The sequence below is a fragment of the Carcharhinus amblyrhynchos genome, chromosome 4, assembly GCF_965287045.1.
Source record: "Carcharhinus amblyrhynchos chromosome 4, sCarAmb.v2.hapA, whole genome shotgun sequence".
NCBI lineage: Eukaryota > Metazoa > Chordata > Chondrichthyes > Carcharhiniformes > Carcharhinidae > Carcharhinus > Carcharhinus amblyrhynchos.
In genome coordinates this window covers 109,819,194-109,840,221 of record NC_137327.1, presented here as the reverse complement: position 1 = coordinate 109,840,221, position 21,028 = coordinate 109,819,194, and the positions used below count along the sequence as shown (strand labels likewise).

The 21,028-nt window shown below is 41.3% G+C and overlaps 1 protein-coding gene across 4 annotated transcripts in view; it reads right to left on the bottom strand.

Moving 5' to 3' along the window:
* diaph2 (diaphanous-related formin 2) overlaps positions 1 to 21,028 on the bottom strand; it is an 814,006-nt gene that overhangs the window by 360,788 nt on the left and 432,190 nt on the right. The window lies entirely within an intron of this gene.

The following is a 21,028-nucleotide window of genomic DNA, read 5'->3' as shown; positions in this document are numbered from 1 at the left end:
AGAAACTATTTTTAACTTAGAAAAACACATTAACACGACTCTTCCAGCTGTTCATGTCAGCAGGAACATCTGGTCCGGCCGTGGGTTTCCTGGAGCTTGGGGTGCAGACAATGGGAAATCCCAATGCCTGTGGCGGGAGCATAAGACCCCATCACTGGCAAATGGCGCATCACCACCTGACACGAGAAACACCACGGGGAGGCCAGAGAATACCCTTCAGTAGTTCTTTGCATATTGAACATTCTGCATTGTAAATTGAGCACTATATATTCGTAACATAATTTTTCTTTTTAGAATAAGAACAGAAAAGAGGAATTATACCTGAAATGCAAAAATGTACATTTTCAAGATTTGTGAACACCTCAAAAATAACGTAATGTAACGGGATGCATTTTATGGGCCATCGACAGCCAGGGAAACACGCAAGTGAACCCATAAATTAGGGTGCCTTGCCATCATGGTGTCACAATTTTACAGGCAGTGGGAGTGATGGCAAGGGAGGTGCCATGTGAGTCACTTTACCTTGAAAAATTGAGACCTCAAATGGGCAATTAATGCTCAATTAATGGTCTCATCCCATCATTAATTCAACATGTGGTCGGACAAGTCTACACCCAATTTGTAGTCCAGCAGTTCAATCCTGAGGGCTGCCGGTGAATGAAAGGGAGAGCCTCCTTTCTGGAATCCTTGCTCAATTGGAACTCCCTCCCCCTAGAGTTTTCCCTCCTCAGACCCACCCTCCCCCTGCCCTGAGCAACATGATTCCCAATCCCCCTCCCTGGGGTCTATATACCAGGCACCAGGGAGATCCCGGTCAGATCTGAATTAGGATCATCCATCCTTCCTCTTCCTCCCAGCCTTTTGCAGTAGCCACCAAGCCCAGTGTGGTGCAGAGCCAAGGGCCTCCGCTTGGTCAGCAGATCTAGGAGATTGGATTTTCTCCTGGAGATGGACAAAGGTCCCGCCATACAACTTAAAGGGCTGTCATCCAAATAATTAAAGCAGGGTGAGTTGGCGAAGTTGAAGCAAGCTTGCTCCTCAAATTTATGCTGGGGTGAAAGCCTGCCTCCAGTATATAACACCACCAGGTTAAAGTCCAACAGGTTTATTTGGCAGCACAAGCTTTTGGAGTCTCAGGCTCCTTCTTCAGGTGAGTGAGGAGTTATGTTCACAACCAGGACATATATAGACACAAACTCAATTACAAGATAATGGTTGGAATGTGAGTCTTTACAGGTAATCAAGTCTTAAAGGTGCAGACAATGAGAGTGGAGAGAGGGCTAAGCACAGGTTAAAGAGATGTGTATTGTCTCCAGCTAGGACAGTTACAGAAATTTTGCAAGCCCAGGCAAGTTGTGGGGGTTACAGATAGTGTGACATGAACCCAAGATTCCGGTTGAGGCCGTCCTCACGTGTGTGGAACTTGGCTATCAGTTTCTGATCAAGGATTATGCGTTGTCGTGTTGTGAAGGCCGCCTTGGAGAATGCTTACTCAAAGATCAGAGGCTGAATGCCTGTGCCTGCTGAAGTGTTCCCTGACTGGAAGGGAAATCTCCTGTCTGGTGATTATTGAGCGGTATTCATTCATCCGTTGTCATAGCGGCTGCATGGTCTCCGCAGTATACATGCCTCGGGACATCCTTTCTTGCAGCAACGTAGTGTTGACAGACTTCTTACTGTGCTTACCTCTGTCCAACACCAGCATCTCCACATCCAGTATACAATGCAGCTCAATGCACTGGCAACATACCATGTACGTACCATGAATATTTTGACTGCTTTATGGACTGATTTTGAAAATTGACTTGTATTAAGTACTTAGACAATTGTTTATCTACACAGCACAGGATCATACAATGCTGTTTAACAGATCACAGATGGGCATTCATTTAAGAACTGAAAGTAAACTGCAAGTTTGCCTTCTGTGATCTGAATCACAAGATACCAAAATATCGTTTACCTCTTTTTCAAATAACACTTAATGTGACAGGTTACTTGTCCAGGGCTCAAAAATGATAATCTCTCTGCGATTGTTGAACATTTCTGACTTTGTTACGATGTGCAGAGCATAGAAAAAAGGTATAGTTTTAATTCCTCTCTATGAAAGTAAACAAAGTCAGCATGAAGGGTAAAATACATTACCACAGTCACTGCAACACTTCAAGGTGCATTATTTAGTCCTTGAGCCTGGAAAAGAAAGAACCAAGGAAGGCCTAATAGAGCTGAGGGGAATCTAGAACATGAGTTTAAGCTAAGCTAAATCAAAAAGGATAAGGGAATATAAAAACACAAAAGTATTGGATGAATGACAAGAAAATCTTCTTCATGCAAAAAGTAATTCTAATTGGGAATTGTATTAGAGAGACTGTATCCGAGTGAAAAACTTTGAAGATTCTTTCAAAGCTGAGTTTCTTGATTTGGATGAAAATTTAGGAGACATGGTTAGTAAGTTTGCAGATAACACCAAGATTGGTGGCAGAATGGACAATGAAGAAGGTTATCTAGGATTGCAATAGGACCTTGATCAATTGGGCCAGTGGGCCAATGAATGGCAGATGGAATTGAATTTAGCCAAATGTGAGATGATGCATTTTGGGAGACTGAATTGGGGCATGACCTGGCTCAGTTAATGGGAGAGTTATAGGACAGAGAAATCTATAAGTACAGGTCATAGCTCCTTGAAAGTTGAGTCACAGGTGGATAGGGTGGTGAAGGCAACATTTGGCATACTTGGTTTCATTGGTCAAAACATTGAATACAGGAGTTGGGATGACTTTTTGAAGTTATTCAAGACACTAGTAAGGACAAACTTCGAATATTGTGTACAGTTCTGCTCATCGTATTATAGGAAGGATATTATTAGACTAGAAAGAGTGCAGAAAAGATTTAGTGGGATGTAATCGATTCTTGATGGTTTAAGTTATAAGGAGAGGCTGAACAGACTGGGACAATTTTCCCTGGAGCGTAGGAGTGGTAGTATAATCTTAGAGTTCTATGAAATAATAAGGGGCATAGATAAGGTAGGCAGTCAACATCTTTTCCCAAGAGTAGGTGAGGCCCAAACTAAAGGAGATAGGTTTAAGGTGAGAGGGGAGAGATACAAAAAGTTCCAGAGCAGCAATTTTTTCACTCAGAGGGTGGTGAGTGTCTGGAATGAGCTGCCAGAGGCAGTAGTAGAGGTGGTTACAATTTTGTCTTTTATAAACTATTCAGAAAGTTGCATGGGTAAGATAAGGGATACGGGTCAAAGGCAGGTACTTGGGAATAGCTTAATGGTAAAAACTGGGTGGCATGGTCAAGTTGGGCCAAAGGACCTGTTATCCATGCTGTAAATCTCTGACACAATGGGAGCATTATTATTTTTCCTTCTCTCACCATCCTCCACGCAGATGGGTAGACAAGATGAATAGTTTTCATCTATATGCATCTTACAATGTTCTCTTTCTTGCAAAGGATGCTGTTACGATTGAAAGAAATTTCATGAGGAAAATTTCATAAGTGTAGCCTGTGTTATGGACATGGTGTTATAGTTAAAATATTAGTATTTAGGCACTAAAGAACAAAGAAAATTACAGCACAGGAACAGGCCTTCGGCCCTCCAAGCCTACACTGACCATGCTGCCCGACTTAACTATAACCCCCTACCCTTCTGGGAAGAACAAAGAAAATTACAAGAACAAAGAAAATTACAAGAACAAAGAAAATTACAAGAACAAAGAAAATTACAAGAACAAAGAAAATTACAAGAACAAAGAAAATTACAATTAAATAAGTGGTATTTATTGAGTACCTAACATAGGAAAAGGTTGTCAGAAAAATGTTTACATCTAACAAATTACTTTTGAAACCAAAATGGGGCGGCACAGTTGCACAGTGGTTAGCACTGTTGCTTCACAGTGCCTGGGACCTGGGTTCAATTGCCGGCTTGGATCACTGTCTGTGCAGAGTCTGCACGTTCTCCCCATGTCTGCGTGGGGTTCCTCAAAGTGCTCTGGTTTCCTCCCACATTCCGAAAGACGTGCTGGTTAGATGCATGATCCGAACAGGTGCTAGACTGTGACAACTTGGGAAATTTCACACTAACTCAATTGCAGTATTAATGTAAGCCTTACTTGTGACTAATAAATAAACTTTATTTCACTGACAATTCAGGTACTCTATGCTGCCAAAATAGTCAAGAGTATGAATGGCCAAATAATTTGATTTTTACAGTATTGATTGATGGTGGAATGATGATCAGGTTACCAGGATAACTTCCTGCATTTCTTCATTTTGGTGAAGTGGGATGTTTTTTCATCCACATTAACAGCAGATTAAAATCAATTCGTCATGTAATCTGATGGCTAGCACATCTAACAATAATGTATGTCCTCAGTACTACGCTGAAATATCAGCTAAAATATGCAATCAAGTTCCAAAAAATAGTTAACTCAAACTGAACTGACATGAGATAAGATCAAGGTCACTATGACGTGAAATCATGCATAATTTGCAAATGAATTCATGAAGAAAAGTTAGCTATTTCCTTCACCACGGCATTCATTTAGAAACTAATGCATGCTGCTAACATTGCCATCTTCTGAATCAAATGTTTTACACCACATCCTTTGCAAGATATTCAATATACATTCCTAGTTCAATGCAATGTAAGCGAATGCTGCTGGTTATTTTTGTAAATTATCAGGGTCCACTGGAAAATATGCTGTTTTAGAATAACTGACAATTATATCATGGTCAATTATCTCCAGCTGCATTGTGCACCAAGAAAATAATGTTGCCTTGCCATTCTTTCCACAGTGTCACTCTGTCTTGCACTTTAGTTGTCTCCTTTATCTTTCCTTACTGTTCGTTGTTCACCTTCTCTTCCTCTGTACATCTTTGACACACTCCCTATAATCAGGTATGTAATCCTCCATTCATCTAACCCTTGCTCTCACTGTAAGACTCATTTCAGTACCTTCCTGTGTTTCTTTCTCTTTTCCCGTGTGCCTCCGACAGGGTCCTCAACTGTTTTAATTACTTGTGCAGATTTTGAATTCAAAGTCCAAGCTTACATTATGCACAACAATGTGCATAATGAAAACCTCAGGAATTTGGCATGATTTGTGGAAATTCTACTCGAGTTCTATTCCCACCTTCAAATGGTGATGACTACCTGCAGCAAAGAGGTAAAAGGAACTGAGAATGGTTTTAAATTTGCAACGAGGGTAATCACTGACAGAACTGCCCACTTGTAAGCACCTTCTCTCCAACTTAAGCAGGAGATGACATTTACATTCTTAGAATAATGAGCCACTACTGGTGTTTTCTGGGTATGAATATGCAAAAAGTATGAGTATCGTAGCCAGGGCCCAAGGTGGAGTAGGGAACACAGTGGAATGCACTGGAGAGCAGAAGTGGATCAGCTGAGACATGAGTGTAACTTCAGGGTGACTGAAAAGTTAGTATATAGGAAACCATATGTACCTAAAACTAACTCCTAATAAGTACAAGGGCTGTGTGCTGGAATTTAAACATTTAACGTTGTATAATTCTAGCAGAACTCCAATGAAATTGCTCAAGGTGAGAGAGGAGATAAGCTATTTTGTAACTATAAAACTGTTGTCAACAAATTGTGACAGCTAAAGTGCTGCAGATTATTTTTTTGAAAGCTGTGGGAACTACTTACTGCAATCAAAATTTGATATTCAGAAGAACGATGGATGGGGGAAAAAAGCTGGAAAGGAGGAATCTAAGTGACGATCTTATATAAATATTTAACATAGCTGAGGGAATAGAAAAATAACCTGAAATAGTTCTTCAAATTAAATTGTGAGAAAGTTGAACTAGGGGAACACGGATTCTAGCAAAATAAGGAACTGACTTCAAGGAAGAGGTGAAAGACCTGGACTCTTTATAGATACAGTTGAATGTTGAAATGGGAATTTGGAATGACCTATAAAAGTAAGGATATTTTGCTCGAGTTGCACATGGCTTTGATAACATCATATATGGAGTACTGTGTATAGTTCTGCTCTCGTTATTTAAGAAAGGATATAAATGCAGTTTAGGAAGGTGCACTTGACTTACGAGGAAAGGTTAGACAAGCTGGGCACTGGAGATTTTGTTTTATTTGTTTACGGGATGTAGACATTGCTGGTTAGACCAGCATTTATTGTCCATGCTTAATTGTCCTTGAATAGGTGGTGGTTGCTGCCTTCTTGAACTGCTGCACTTACTGTGATGTAGGTACATCCACAGTACTGTTGGGGACGGAGTTCCAGGATTTTGACCCAGAGACAGTGATGTGTTTCCAAGCCAGGATGGAGAGTGACATGAGGGAAGCTTTAAAGTTGTGGTGGTTCCACTTGCTGCTGCCCTTGTCCTTGTAGATCGTGGTAATCATGGGTTTTGAATTTAGAGGAATGCATTGTTATTTTGTTGAAACATATAAAATCCTGACGGCACTCAACATGATGGACACTAAAATGATCTTTCCTTTTGTATGAGAGGCTTGTACTTGGCAGCACAGTTAAAAAAATCAGGGGTCTTTCATGAATGTTGGAAATTAGATTTGTTTTTCTCTCTCTGAGGGCCTTGAGTCTTTGGAAATCTCTTCCTCAAGGAGTGGAGTGTGGATCATGAATATTTTAAAGGCCAAGTGAGATAGATTCTTAATTGATAATGGAGTGTAAGGGGGATAGATAGGAAATTGAAGTTGTGACCACAATGAGGTCAGCCATGATCTTACTGAATGAAAGTGCAAGCGCAAATGGCTGAACTTACTCCAAATTCATATTTTATGTGTGAATGGGTATTTCACAATTTGACTGGATGGATAGATAGATTATAGTGGGATGAATTGCCTTTATCATCAGTAACTACCTTTAGACTGGGCAGGAAAGGAAAAGGCAGGCAGTGGTGATTGCCAGAATAGGCCAGCAGGCAACAAAAAAGCTAAATTAATTATAAATTGGAGTGAGCACGCTAGCGGCTGCAATGATATCATACCTATTTATTTATTTTGTTTCAGTTAAAGAAAAGCAGTCAGTGAGGAAGAGATTCATTTTTAGGATAGAATGCCAAAGGTGCACTTCATTGATTTTTCTGGAAAGGGCAGCAGAACAAAGGTTAAAATCAAATAAATACTTCACAATTAGGATGAGTAGACAGCAGCTGCCAAGATTAATTTATTTATAGGTTAGTGGGAGTGAGGGAAATCTTCATTTCAAAAATCTAGCAGTTCAAATCCACAAAAGGATCAATTATAAAAAAGAAAAGCATGAATTATAAACTACACCTTCAATGTACACCAACAACTTCAATGGCCTCAGCTCACCTGTTGCTGAAAACTTCATCCATGAAGGTTTGTGTCGCCCCTCAGCTCATCTATTCCTAACCAGTCTGCATACTCCATGAACATGCAATCATTCCAAAACTCTGCTACCCATTGCCTAAATTGAACTAAAGTTCTGTTCATCCATTGTCCCTGAACTTCCTGATCTATATTGGTGCTTGGTCCAACATATGCTTCAATTTCAAAATTCTCATTGAGGTTTTCAAACCACCCATGGCCTCATCTTGCCTATCCCTATTGCAGTAACTGCCTCCTGCCTATAAGCCTCCAAGATCCCTGCATCCTTTGATTCTGGCCTCTTGTGAATTCCTTACTTCCCTTAGTTCAGCCATGCTGACTGTGTCCTCAACTGCTTAGGCCTGGAATCTCCCTAACTCCCTCTGCCTTGCCTCCATTTTCTTCCTTCTTCATAGGCTCCTTAGAATCTACCTTGGTTAACTGTCTTAATATCTCATTAGCTCAATGTCAAATTATGTTTCATTACATTCCTTTGAAGTATCTTGGGTTATTTTACCACACTAAAGGTGCTCTTTGAATGCATGTTATTGCTGCATGGCTACTTATTTATTTTAGGTCAGCAGCAGTGGGAGAAATACTAATTCTTAGCAGAGGATGAAGTAGAACAGCCAGGGCAGTAAAACATTAAATCATTTATATGCAAAGGTGTAGCCATCAGAAATAATACCAAACTTTTCATACTGAAGAATCAAACAAGGGCTTCAACTGAAGGCAGAAGATAGAAAGAACAGCAGTACTAATTAGTGACTGCAGCACTGAAAACAACAGCACAGCAGCTATGCTGTAAAGTAACATATAGCAGATAACATTACGTAACAGTGACATAAACAAGGCAGAATGGTGGCAAATTAGAAATATTATGAGGCAATGCTCTTTTAACACTGAAAAAAGGTTATTTTTCAACTTTCTGCTGGCTGGCCATTAAGAGTAAACTGCTTAAAAATGCAAGGCCACATTCCACGGTGAAAGTGAGAAACTGAAAAATCACCCAGCGCCTGTGAAGAGAGAGAGACATTTCCTATAATCCAGTCACCTATAACTGCCCAAGGAAGGGACATTAAATATAAAGTACTGGATATTGAAACAATAGCCACCACAGTCAGACACACCTAAATCCTTCTGGAAATACACAATGGGTAAAGTATTTCAAGGCAAGGCTACCCGCCACCAGAGAGAGATTGCAAGTGACACAGGTAGTGTCAAGAAAATCATCAGTGGAGGAAACAAGCTAAGGGTTCTCTCCTGGAAAGAGCAAGTCTTTTCGTTCAAGAAGCCAACTCTACCTGAAAGCCACCAGTGAATCATCTTATAAATGCAATATCTTCTATTTCTGACCACGTCCAAGAAACCAGCTAACATAAATTAGTCCAATGTTTAACATCGATATGCATATTATTCAGTCTGCGTGCATCCCGTATGAGCGTGCCCTAAGGGCTGCATGAGGGGCAAAACACTGATGCTATGTTTTCACAATTTTTCTCCTACTGCGGTTGGTTTGCTTATTCTTTAACTCACGAAAACCCTGTTTGATTGGCTTCTTATTGCTCATAACACACAGCAAACTACATTCTGATTTAGAGAAGACACACCCTCGTTGAAATAAACATATACTTTTGTTGTGTGACCAACCAAGGAGGTTAAATATAAGGGAGCCAGTTCACCCCTTCTCACCTGATCATGTAGATTGATAACAGGAAATGGGTCCAATCACAAGAATTTTCAAATTTTACTGACACACAAACACATACATACCACACATACACACAATCTTGAAGTGACCTTACAATACATCATTTGAAAAATAAAAATGAAGATTGAAGAATGAATAATGACATATCAGTAAAACTTATATACCAAATAATGTCCTGTAGGACCTCAGCTGCAGAAACTAGCTGTAGCTATAATTTGAACAGATAAGCTTTCTGTAAATGCTCAACTAGTGCAGTCTATCTTTACAAAAAACTGTGCAATTACCTATTCAAGAAACATTTTGCAGTCCTTTTCAGAGTTCCTAGACTCCAAAGCTATCACATGCATCTTCACAATGATTGAACACACACAATAAAAAAAGGCTGTGAAAGGCAGGCTTTAATCTTAAATCAAAAGCAGACACATGTCTGCAGTATTTCAGTGCTAATCATGAAACTATTCCGTGGGATCTTAGAACTTTCACAGGGCAAACACAATAATGGGCATTCCACAGCACAAATCACTACATCTCCCGGAGACTTATTCCAAAGCATATTTTGTCTTTGCCTGAGGTGGTAATCTCAAAGCAATTTTTTAAAGCAAACTTTAGCTATCATATCTGCTATTTAGGTTGCCATTAATTTTGGAAGTTTTACTTAAATGTCTGCCTCTGGCACCTCTTAGTTAAGCTCACACTTCATTAAAGAGTCATAATCTGTTTCAGTATCTTTCCAACAGGTCAACTTGAAATACCATTTAGTGTTAAATCTTAAGATTTCAATACCTATCATATCAACAGGCTTTGAAATATATAAAAATAAACACAAGAAATATGGACCAGCTCTCAGCATTAAAATATGTGATGAAATGACGCAATTGTCAAGAGTCTTGCACTTGTCCAATCTGTCTAGAAAATAAAAGTAAATGAGAAAAAAAGGGGTGGGAAGGTTGTGGCGCGTTCAAGGAGAAAGAAAATGAGACAGAGAATGTGAAAGATTGAATGGTGATGATTAGAGCGGGCCAAGAGACTCAAGTGGAGGCTGTATGGCAGGCTTCAAGCTGGGCGCAAAGACCTCTGCGTGTCTCCGGCTACCAGCTTTCTGGCGTCACCAGCTCTGTGCTAGAAATCAGCACAGAGTTGAATAAATTATTCAAAGGAGAATTTTAATAAAAGCATCGCCACCCCCACCAGGAGTGTTACACTCCAGTGGAGTTTACAACAGCTCCATACTAGCGGGGAGCTAATGGCCCAACCCCATTGGAGTGAAGGGGGAATTAGCATGGATGCTCCCCCTAGGAGGTTGGGGGGGGGGGGGGGGTGTTAAGGATGGGTGCCCCTTGGCACTGCTCAAGGGGCAAAGGCAATGCCCAGGGGCATTTTGGCACTGTCCGCCAGGAACTGGGCAGTGTCTACTGGGACAGGGCCTGAGGGGTCAGCTGCCACTCTGCACTCGGGCTTGATGACAGAGGGAGGGAGGCCAGTGATCGGGGGGGGGGGGGGGGCATATCAGCCCAGAAGGGATCTGGGGAATGGCTTTTTTTTTTGCCCATGCACAGTTGGAGGCTCTGATCGGAGCTGCATCAGCCTACAGGGGTTGGAGGGGGGGAGGTGGGTAGGTGTAGAGGCTGGTCCAGGAGGCCAGCGATTGGGTGGTAATTTATATTTGGGTGTTAAGAAAGGCAAACCTTGGTTTTAGCTTCATTAAAATGTGTTTGTGAACTGAGTGCTAGCTAATTTGGGGCAGTGTTTGTTGTATACATGCATTTTTAATAAGATTTTACAACCCATGAAATGAAGAGTTGAGTCACCAAGGGGTTAGTAAGTTAGAGAAATTTTAAAACATATGAAGAAAAATGCTGTTGCTTAATGAAAGGGTTCAGATAGACAGAGAAACACAGAAGGATGGTCAGTCAGTGTGTGTATACCAGAAAGTGCAAGCAGAAGGTATAAGAAATCCTGCAAGCCTGGAGGGGAACTCAGTTTAGGGAACGTGAGATTGCTCTGAAGTTGAAATAATACGGATTAATTTGTGGTTTTTCGGTGTCTCAGGGCGATATACAGCTGCAGAAGAGCACTTAGTGAACGCTCAAAAGCTCGCTGGAAGAAAACCATTTGAAGCCGAGTTAAACCAAGCGAGAAACCTCAGTGTTGAGACAGTGGTAAACCTTCACTGGGGTTGTGGGTTTGTGATGGGATAAAAAGAATAGCATGTGTTTTCTGGTCCTTGCATTGAAATCTTTTCACTCCTTTTGTGTACTGTAATATAATTGATGATCTTGTTTGCTAAATGTTTATTCTGTGTTAAGTGTGTACTGGCAGACTCTTGTTATTCTGTTCAGCAACTAACCTCCATGGCTTCTAAAAAAAGAAATAAAGTTAGGATCTACTAAGCCAGGTTTCACTCTGAGATCTGATTTGCCCTGTATTACCACTGGGATCAGAATGTTGGCCCAGAGTTGGCATGCCAATGGGATGAAGGGTTCCCAGCTACTTTGCCTCAATATAATCAAGAGCAATCAAGGGGCACCCATTTCCACAGTATATCGAAAAGAACGGAAGTAGGCTTTGGACCTGCCCCCACCTAATTTAATCTACAAGTTATAGCGATCAAAGCCGTCTTAAAATCTGCCAACACACTAAGTGGCTGATCTCTTCTGGAAACACCCGGGTAACTATAGGCCGGTGAGCTTAACGTCAGTGGTAGGCAAGTTGATGGAGAGGATTCTTAGGGATAGGATGTATGCGCACTTGGAGCGTTGCGTTCTGATTAAGGATACGCAGCATAGCTTTGTCAAGGGGAGTTGGAGATGGGTGGATATAGGAGATCCTTTTAAATAAGGGTCATTAGCATTGGGGCATCCCTGGTAATGTAAATGGGTATAGTATGATAATAATGTTTTTTCTCTTTTCATTCACAGGTTTTAAGTCGGTCCACCTCGTGTCCAACGAGGGGCATACACGCGATGGGTCGTACTGGGGCTGCTCTTAGTTGTTCGAGATTGGCCTAGTGCTGCCTGTCGTCAGTGTGCGCCTAAACTGGACAAGATACTGGGCAAGACGACAGCTCAGTGACTATCGCTGATTGCTGTGCAGACACATGGATTTGGGCCGGTGTCTGTGGGAGTTTGCGCATTTTCCCCGTGCTTACGTGGGTTTTCTCCGGGTGCTCCGGTTTCCTTCCACACCCCAAAGATGTGCTGTTAGGCTGATTGGCAGGAATAAATTGTCCCTAAATCAGTTTCCCTCAATCTGGATGGCCATAAAACATTAGATAGGCGTCATGGGTAGAAAGGTGGACTGGTGGTGTTGAGATGGCGGCGCGGGCTCGTTGGGCCGAAGGGCCTGTTTCCCGGGCTGATTTTGTTCTTTGTTATCATTTTTGTACCTGGAGGCCTTTTTCCTGTTGTTTCCAAAAACAGCCAAAAGCCCCAAAGGCCAATGGTCAAGAACAAAACCATAGAAACATAGAAAACAGGAGCAGGAGTCGGCCATTTGGTCCTGCAAACCTGCTCCATCATTCATTATGATCATGGCCTATCATCCAATTCAACAACCTAGTCCCACTTTCCCCTTATCCTTTGATCCTTTTAGTCCCAAGAGCTATATCTAACTTCTTCCTGAAAACAAACAATGTCTTGGTTTCAACTGTTTTCTGTGGTAGAGATTTCCACAGGCTTACCAGTATCTTGGTTAAGAAATTCTTCCTCATCTCAATCCAAAATGTTATACCCGATATCCTCAAACTGGGATCCTCCAACACATTTGAGAACATCCTTCCTGCATCTACCCTGTCTAGTCATGTCAGAGAGCTTTATATGTTTCTATGAAGCCATCCCCCCATCCCATTCTTCTAAACTCCAGCAAATATCATCTCAACCAACTCAATCCATCCTCATACATTAATCCAGCCATCCCAGAAATCAGTCTGATAAACCTTCACTGCACTCCCTCCATAGTAAGAACATCCTTCCCCAGATAAGGAGACCAAAACAGCACACAATATTCCAGGTGTGGTTTCACTAAGGCCCTGTGTCACTGCAGCAAGACATCACTATTCCTGCACTCAAATCCTCTCAATATAAAGGCCAACATACCACATGCCTTCTTCACCATTTGCTGCACCTGCTCGTTTACTTTCTGTTTCCAACTCAATTCTAACACAAAGCCCAACACCAGGAGTACAATGAGATTATGTTGATAGTCTGCATATCCTCCCAAAGATATGCTGAGAAAAAGGATTCAGGATGCAATACTAGGTCCAATTCTTTTTTTCCCTAAAATTTCGTCCAGCACTTGGAATAGAATTTCATCATATGGCTTAAACAAGAACTATTTTGGGCATATAACGAGAAGACAAAATAGTTGGGACCCTGGTGTTATTAAATCTAAAGAACAGCTATTTAAGCTGTAGTATAACTCATTACATATGGCCAAATTTACACAGTGAATGCAGGATTTGTCTATTGTTAAAAAATTAGTTGTTGCTTTTCAGAACTATTGTTGTGGTAATTTAGAAACTAATAGTTTTAATAACAAAATTGCTGCATGAATTAATTCTTCTGTAGCTGTGTTTGTATCATTCACATCTACATAATGGTTTTCTTATGCTATAGTTGATTATTACAAGCATAATATGACAAAAAGCATTATTAAAAGCATGAACAATGAGATTTCATCACAAATCCCAATTACTGCATTCCACAGCTGTAAATTGGTATTTAGTTCAAAAAGGCAGGAATCACTTTTTAGTCAAATAACGTTTCACTAAATTTCAAAAGCTTGGACCTAATCACTTACACATTTTGAACAAATGCAAACAAAAAAGCAGGCAGGTTACGTGTTTCAGCTGTAGTACGTGGAACTGGTGGATACGTACAAGCAGTAAATGTCTGCAGCTCAAGGAAGATTAGCTGTAGCTGAGCTGGTGTCTGAGCTCAAGACATTGCGATGCACCTGACAGAGGGAAAGTTGCCAGCACACTTTGTGTCAGGAGTCAATAACATTCCTTCGGCTAGGTACTTCAGGTTAGATTTGTGGTAATGGACAGGAGGTTGTGACGAAGGGAAGTAGGTATGGAGATCCAAAAGATAGCAATAGAGCAGCCTCAGCCCTTGCCGTTGTTCAACAGGTTCGAGGTCCTTGCAACTTGTATGGATGAAAGTAGGAACAGCAGGGAAGATGAGCAACTTACAACAACTAGATTCATGTGAAGGCAAACAAAAAGTAATGCATCTGTAGTAGAGGACAGTAGAGTTAGGTTACTGATACTGTTTTTTACAGCCATGTGCCCAAGTCCTGAAAGTGTGTTGCCAAGGTTAAGGACATGTTCTTAGGACAAGTGAGAAACTTGAAGTGGGAGAGGAAGGATTCAGTTGGCATAGTCCATATGGGTTTGACGACATAAAAAGGACTAAGAAAGAGGTTATGCTGAAGAAATACAAGCAGCGAGGGACTAAAAGATCCCTGGATAACTAGTTAAGCTAAGAGCAAATTAGCATATGCACAGCTCAAAGATTGATGTGGGAGAAACGGGTTTATATTTATGGGGCACCAGTCCACCAGAGCTAGGAAAAGGAGGAGCTGGACGACTGAAATAATGTTCACCTGAGCCATGCTTGTACTTGTGAACTGTATCACTGGGGCTGCGGAGAGGATTTGGGAAGGTGAAGAGAAAGGACAAGTAGTATGGGTAATGACATCCAAAGCGTGACAGGAAGGAATACAGCATACAAACATCAAAGTGCACCAACAAATAAGGACAGTGTGTGGAAGAACGGTAAAGGGACAGAATTAAAGGCTCTCTGTCTGAATGCATGTAGCATTCATAACGAATTGGATGAATTGATAGCACAAATAAATTAATATGATAATAATAGCTATTACAAATACATGGGTTGCAATTCTCCAGCCTCCCAGCCACCTGTTTCCCACTCATGGGAGATAGCATGTTGCTTGCCAGCAGTGGAATTCTCTGGTCCCACCACTGCCAATGCAGATTTCCACTGAAGTCACACACGCTGGCTGGGTATATACTGCTGGCATGAATGGTCGGAGAATTCCAGCCACGACTGCAAAATGAGCATGGCTGGGACCTGACTATTCAATGCTATTCGATGTTTTGGAAGGACAGGGAGAAACAAAAAGGAGTTGGGGAAACTATTAATCAAAGGTGAGATCAGATAAGTAGAGAGAAATTATTTGGTTTGAAGGATCAAAATGTAAAATCAATTTGGGTGAGATAAGTTAGGAAAGGAAATAGGTCACTGGTGGAACTGCTTTATAGCAGTCCCCTGACAGTAGCAACACTGTGGAACATAAAATCCAGAAAAAATGGGGGCTTGTAATCAAAGAACAACATTATTATGGGGGATTTTAATATTTATATAGATCAGATAAAGGGTAGGATAAACTATGAAGCTGGGCTAGCGCTTAATATAAAAAAGGATAGCAAGAGTTTTTATAAATATATAAAAAGGAAGAGGCTGGCTAGGGTGAACGTTGGACCCTTAGAGGATGAGAGGGGGGACATAGTGGTAGGGGATGGGGAAATGGCTGAGGTCTTGAATAACTTTTTTGTTTCGGTCTTCACGGAGGAGGACGTGAATAATTTGCCGGGTGTTAGCGATGGAAAGATGGTAGGACTGGAGGGTCTTAATGACATTATTGTTACTAGAGAGGCGATGCTCGACAGACTGGAGGGACTGATTGTGGACAAGTCCCCAGGACCGGATGGAATGCATCCGAGGGTTCTGAAAGAAATGGCGGAGGTGATAGTGGATGCCTTGATGGTTATTTTCCAAACGTCGCTGGATTTCGGGGAAGTGCCGGAAGATTGGAAAGCGGCTAATGTTACGCCGTTGTTTAAGAAGAGTGGCAGGCAAAAGACGGGGAATTATAGGCCGGTTAGTTTAACGTCTGTTGTAGGTAAAATGTTAGAATCCGTCATCAAGGAGGAAATAGCGAGGCATCTTGAGGGGAATTGCTTGATAGAGCAGACACAGCACGGTTTTGTTAAGGGGAAGTCGTGTCTGACAAATTTATTGGAGTTCTATGAGGATGTGTCTAGGGCGGTGGATGTGGTCTTTCTTGATTTTCAGAAGGCGTTTGACAAGGTACCTCACAAGAGGTTATTGCAGAAGGTAAGGAGGCATGGAGTTGGGGGTAGGGTGTTAGCGTGGATAGAGGATTGGCTGTCTAATAGGAGGCAGAGAGTGGGGGTCAATGGGTGCTATTCAGATTGGCAGTTGGTGACTAGTGGAGTGCCCCAGGGGTCGGTGCTGGGGCCTCAGCTATTTACCATTTATATAGATGATCTGGAGGAGGGAACCGAGTGTATGGTGTGGAAATTTGCAGATGACACCAAGATTGGTGGAATGGCAAATTGCGCAGAGGGTGTGGAGAGTCTGCAGAAGGATCTAGATAGGCTGGGCGAACGGGCCAGGAAATGGCAAACGGAATTTAATGTTGGCAAGTGCGAGGTGGTCCACTTTGGTAGGAATAATGGTAGGAAGGACTATTATTTACGTGGCGAAAAACTGCAGCAGGCGACGGTGCAGAGGGACCTCGGGGTCCTTGTGCATGAGTCGCAAAAACCCAGCTTGCAGGTGCAGCAGGTGGTCAGGAAGGTGAATGGGATGCTGGCCTTCATAGCGAGGGGGATTGAATATAAAAGTAGGGAGGTCTTGCTGCAGCTGTATAGGGCACTGGTGAGGCCGCAGCTAGAGTACTGTGTGCATTTTTGGTCGCCGCACTTACGCAAGGATATTTTGGCCTTGGAGGGAGTGCACAGGAGGTTTACTAGGTTGATACCAGAGTTGAGGGGGTTGAGCTATGAGGAGAGACTGAATAAACTAGGCTTGTACTCGTTAGAGTTTAGAAGGATGAGGGGAGATCTCATTGAAACGTATAAGATGATGAATGGGATGGATAGGATAGAGGTGGAGAGGCTCTTCCCGCTCAGAAAGGACAGTAGGACTAGGGGGCACAGCCTCAAGATAAAAAGGGGGGGCGGTTTAGAACAGAGTTGAGGAGGAACTTCTTCACTCAAAGGGTGGTGAATCTCTGGAATTCTCTGCCCGTTGAAGTGGTGGAGGCTGCCTTGCTAAATATTTTTAAGACGCGGGTTGATGGGTTTTTGGTAAGAGAGGGGATTAAGGGTTATGGGGAGAGGGCGGGAATGTGGAACTGAGCCACGACAGATCAGCCATGATCTTATTGAATGGCGGGGCAGGCTCGAAGGGCTAGATGGCCTACTCCTGCTCCTATTTCTTATGTTCTTATGTTATGTTAATCAAATTGGCAAAGATCATCTGGATATGGAGTTAATTGAGTGTATCCAGTGCAGATTTTTTATAACAATATGTTCTGAAACCAGACAGGGAACAGGCTATTTTAGACCTGGAAATGTGTCATGAAACATGATCATATAATAACCTGATAGTAAAGGATCCTCTAGGTAAGAGTAACCATAACAAGATGGAATTTCACATACAGTTTGAGACTGAGAAGGCTGAATCTGAAATTTGTGTATCATTTTTAAATAATGGTAATTGCAATGATATGATGACAGGGTTGGCTTAAGTGGACTGGGAAAATAAACTAAAATACAAGATGGTATAGAAACAGTGACAGACTGCCACTTTTTCCTATTTAAGGAGACATGGCAGAGATTTTAAAGCAGTATTTTGGATCTTTTTCATAGCAAAAGATACAAAAAGCATCCCAAGAAAATCAAGGGGCGAAACGGTGTGAGGGAAGAGCTTAAAACAATCACAATTGATAGGAAAAGCTGACCATGTCCCTTGGATCCGATGGCCTGCATCCTAGGGTCTGAACGTAGTCCAGATTGTGGAAATTGGAAAACCACGTATTCACCAGGATTCAAGAAAGAGGGAGACAGAAGGCTTCTCTTTTTCTTGACTTGATGAAATTCCATTGCAAGTGAGGTGGATGCTTTCTGTGCTCCCTCATACATCTTGTAGATGTCAGAAGAGTTGGGGCACTGGTGGGATGAAGTCACCTGCCAGACATCCTTCTTCTGCTACTTGTAGATTATGGGAAGTAGGGATGAAGAATTGTGGTATAAACCGTGCATACAAATGTTGTTTTCCCAACAGCAATCAATTCTATGTAGCTAATTTATATCACTGCAATACAGTCAGAGTTTTTGCAACCCTGAGCATTGTCACTGACTGCAACAGCCGACTTCTCCATGCATAGCCCTCAACACAAATTGGTGAAAAAGCACCCTTGACATTGGTTAATACTGCCCTCCAGCATATTATGGAAAAAATATAATGCAAGGTTCCCATATGGTCCAAGGAATTTTGGGGTTGTAATGTTTAGCTGCTAAGGTGGCATTTTCCTTCAAAGTAATTGCTCAAGTGCTCTCCCCAAGGCAGTGTTCAAATAGATCCAAAGTCAATTAGAAAATAGTTTGGCATTTGATTATTTCCACTCCTTCAAAAGAGGCAATGTTATCTGAGGTCAGAAAATTATTCTCACATTTATTCTGTATTGGATTCAAACAATTAGATAGATAAAATAACGGTGGTAAGACAAATGGGGTCCTGACTTTTCTATGTATTGAACTGAATACAAAGCAGGGAAGTGCTGCTGAATTTGTACAAGACATCTGTTAGACTATAGTTGGAGCACTATGTTTCTGACACCCCATTATTGCAAGATATCAGAACCATGAAAGGAGACACAGAAGATTAATCAGAGTGATTTAAATTCTGATTTAAGTGAGTGGCACCATTGTCTTGAGGGAGTGTTTGAAAAATTCTGGCTTTCTTTAGTTGAACATAGAACATTGGGTAGAAAATCAAATAGAGGCTTCCAACCTTTTGAAAGAGTTTCAGGAAGATTACAAGAAGTTTGTTTCTGTTAATTAATCAGTAACTAGGCAAGTACAAACTCAGGATTATCACAAAATAATAATAAAGAACAAAATGGGTAAATAAGGTTTTTTATTCCTTTTGCACAGACCTTTATTAAAGCATTAAATGGTCTACCACAGGTGACTTCAAGCAGATCATTTGAAAAATATAAACAGATATGGAATGATAACTGTAAATAAAAAGCAAATAATAGAACAAGCATGATCTTCCTGCTCTACTGATTCTATAATTTCATGTTAGTCACCAGTGAAAGATAACATGGAATAAAGAGCATGGAATGAAGTGGATAAAGGGGAGCCCATGGAAGCACAGTACTTACATTTCCAGAAGGCATTTGACAAGGTGCCTCTTCCCACTCAAAAAAGACAGTAGGACTAGGGGGCACAGCCTCAAGATAAAGGGGGGGTGCGGTTTAGAATGGAGTTGAGGAGGAACTTCTTCACTCAAAGGGTGGTGAATCTCTGGAATTCTCTGCCCGTTGAAGTGGTGGAGGCTGCCTCGCTAAATATTTTTAAGACGCAGGTTGATGGGTTTTTGATAAGAGAGGGGATTAAGGGTTATGGGGAGAGGGTGGGAAGGTGGAACTGAGCCACGACAGATCAGCCATGATCTTATTGAATGGCGGGGCAGGCTCGAAGGGCTAGATGGCCTACTCCTGCTCCTATTTTCTTATGTTCTTACATCAAAAGATTACTACTCAAGAGCTCATGGTACAGGGGGTAACATATTAGCACAGAGAGATGATTGGTTAGCTTACAGAAAATAAAGTTGGCATAAATGGGTCATTTTCAGGTTGGCAAAAATGTGATGAGTGAGTGCCACAGTGATCAATGCTAATTTTTTCTTACCACCATTATTAGCAATCCAATAGTTTTGAATCCACTACAGAATAAACGCAAGAATTATTTTCTGGCCTCGGGATAACGTGGCCTCTTCTGAAGGAGTGGAAATAATCAAATGTATTTAGAATATATATAAACATGTTTGTATTATATAAAATACAAGATGGTATACAAACAGTGACAGACATTTAAGGAGACATGGAAGAGATTTTAAAGCAGTATTTTCAATCTCTTCACAGTAAAAGATACAAAAAGCATCCCAAGAGAAGCAAGGGGTAAAATGAAGCGAGGAAATAACTTAAAACAATCACAACTACCAGAAAGAAAAAATTAGTATTTGGGACGATTGAATGAAGGGCTCAAATGTATGGTCACTGAATTTGTTGATGACACAAAGGTAGGTAGGAAAGTATGTTGTGAAGGTGATATAAGGAGCCTACAATGGAACCTGAATAGATTTAAGTGAATGGGCAAAACTTTGGGAGATGTATGGGATAATGTAGTAAAATATGAACTTATCCACTTTAGGTGGAAGAATGTAAGTAAAAGTGAATTATTGAAGGAGGGAGAAATGCAGAACCCAGATGCATCACGTCATCTGGGTGTCCTGGTACATGAAAAATAGAAGATTATCATGTAGGTACAGCAAATGACGAGAAAGACAAATGGAATGTTATTGCTTATTGTAGGATAATGGAATCTAACAGAAAGGATGTTCTACTGCAGTGGCGGTACAGGGCGTTGGTGAGACCACATCTGGAGTACTGAGTACAGTATTGCTCAGCTTATTTAAGAAAGAATATAAAATGTGTTAGCAGTTTAATAAAGGTTCACTTGATAGATATCTGAAAATGACAGGAGGGGTGAGGGTTATCTCATGAGGCAAAGTTGGACAGGCCAGGCCTGCATCCACTGGAGTTCAGAAGTTTGAGAGATGATCTTATTGAAACATTGCTGAAAGAATTTTTCCCCTTGTAAGACAGAATAGAAGACACAGTTTAAAAATAAGAGGTCTTCAAATTAAGTTGGAGACCAAAAGAAATTTTCTCTTGCAGAAGATCATGGGTCTTTGGAAGTCTCTATCCGGAAAGCATGGAATATTTTTAAAGCAGATTGATAGCTATGTGACGAATAAGGGAGTTACGGGGGCGGAGAAGGGTATGTGGAATATGGTATTTAGCTGACAATCAGCTAAGCCATGATCTGATTGAATGGAGGGACAGGATCAAGGAGTCAAATG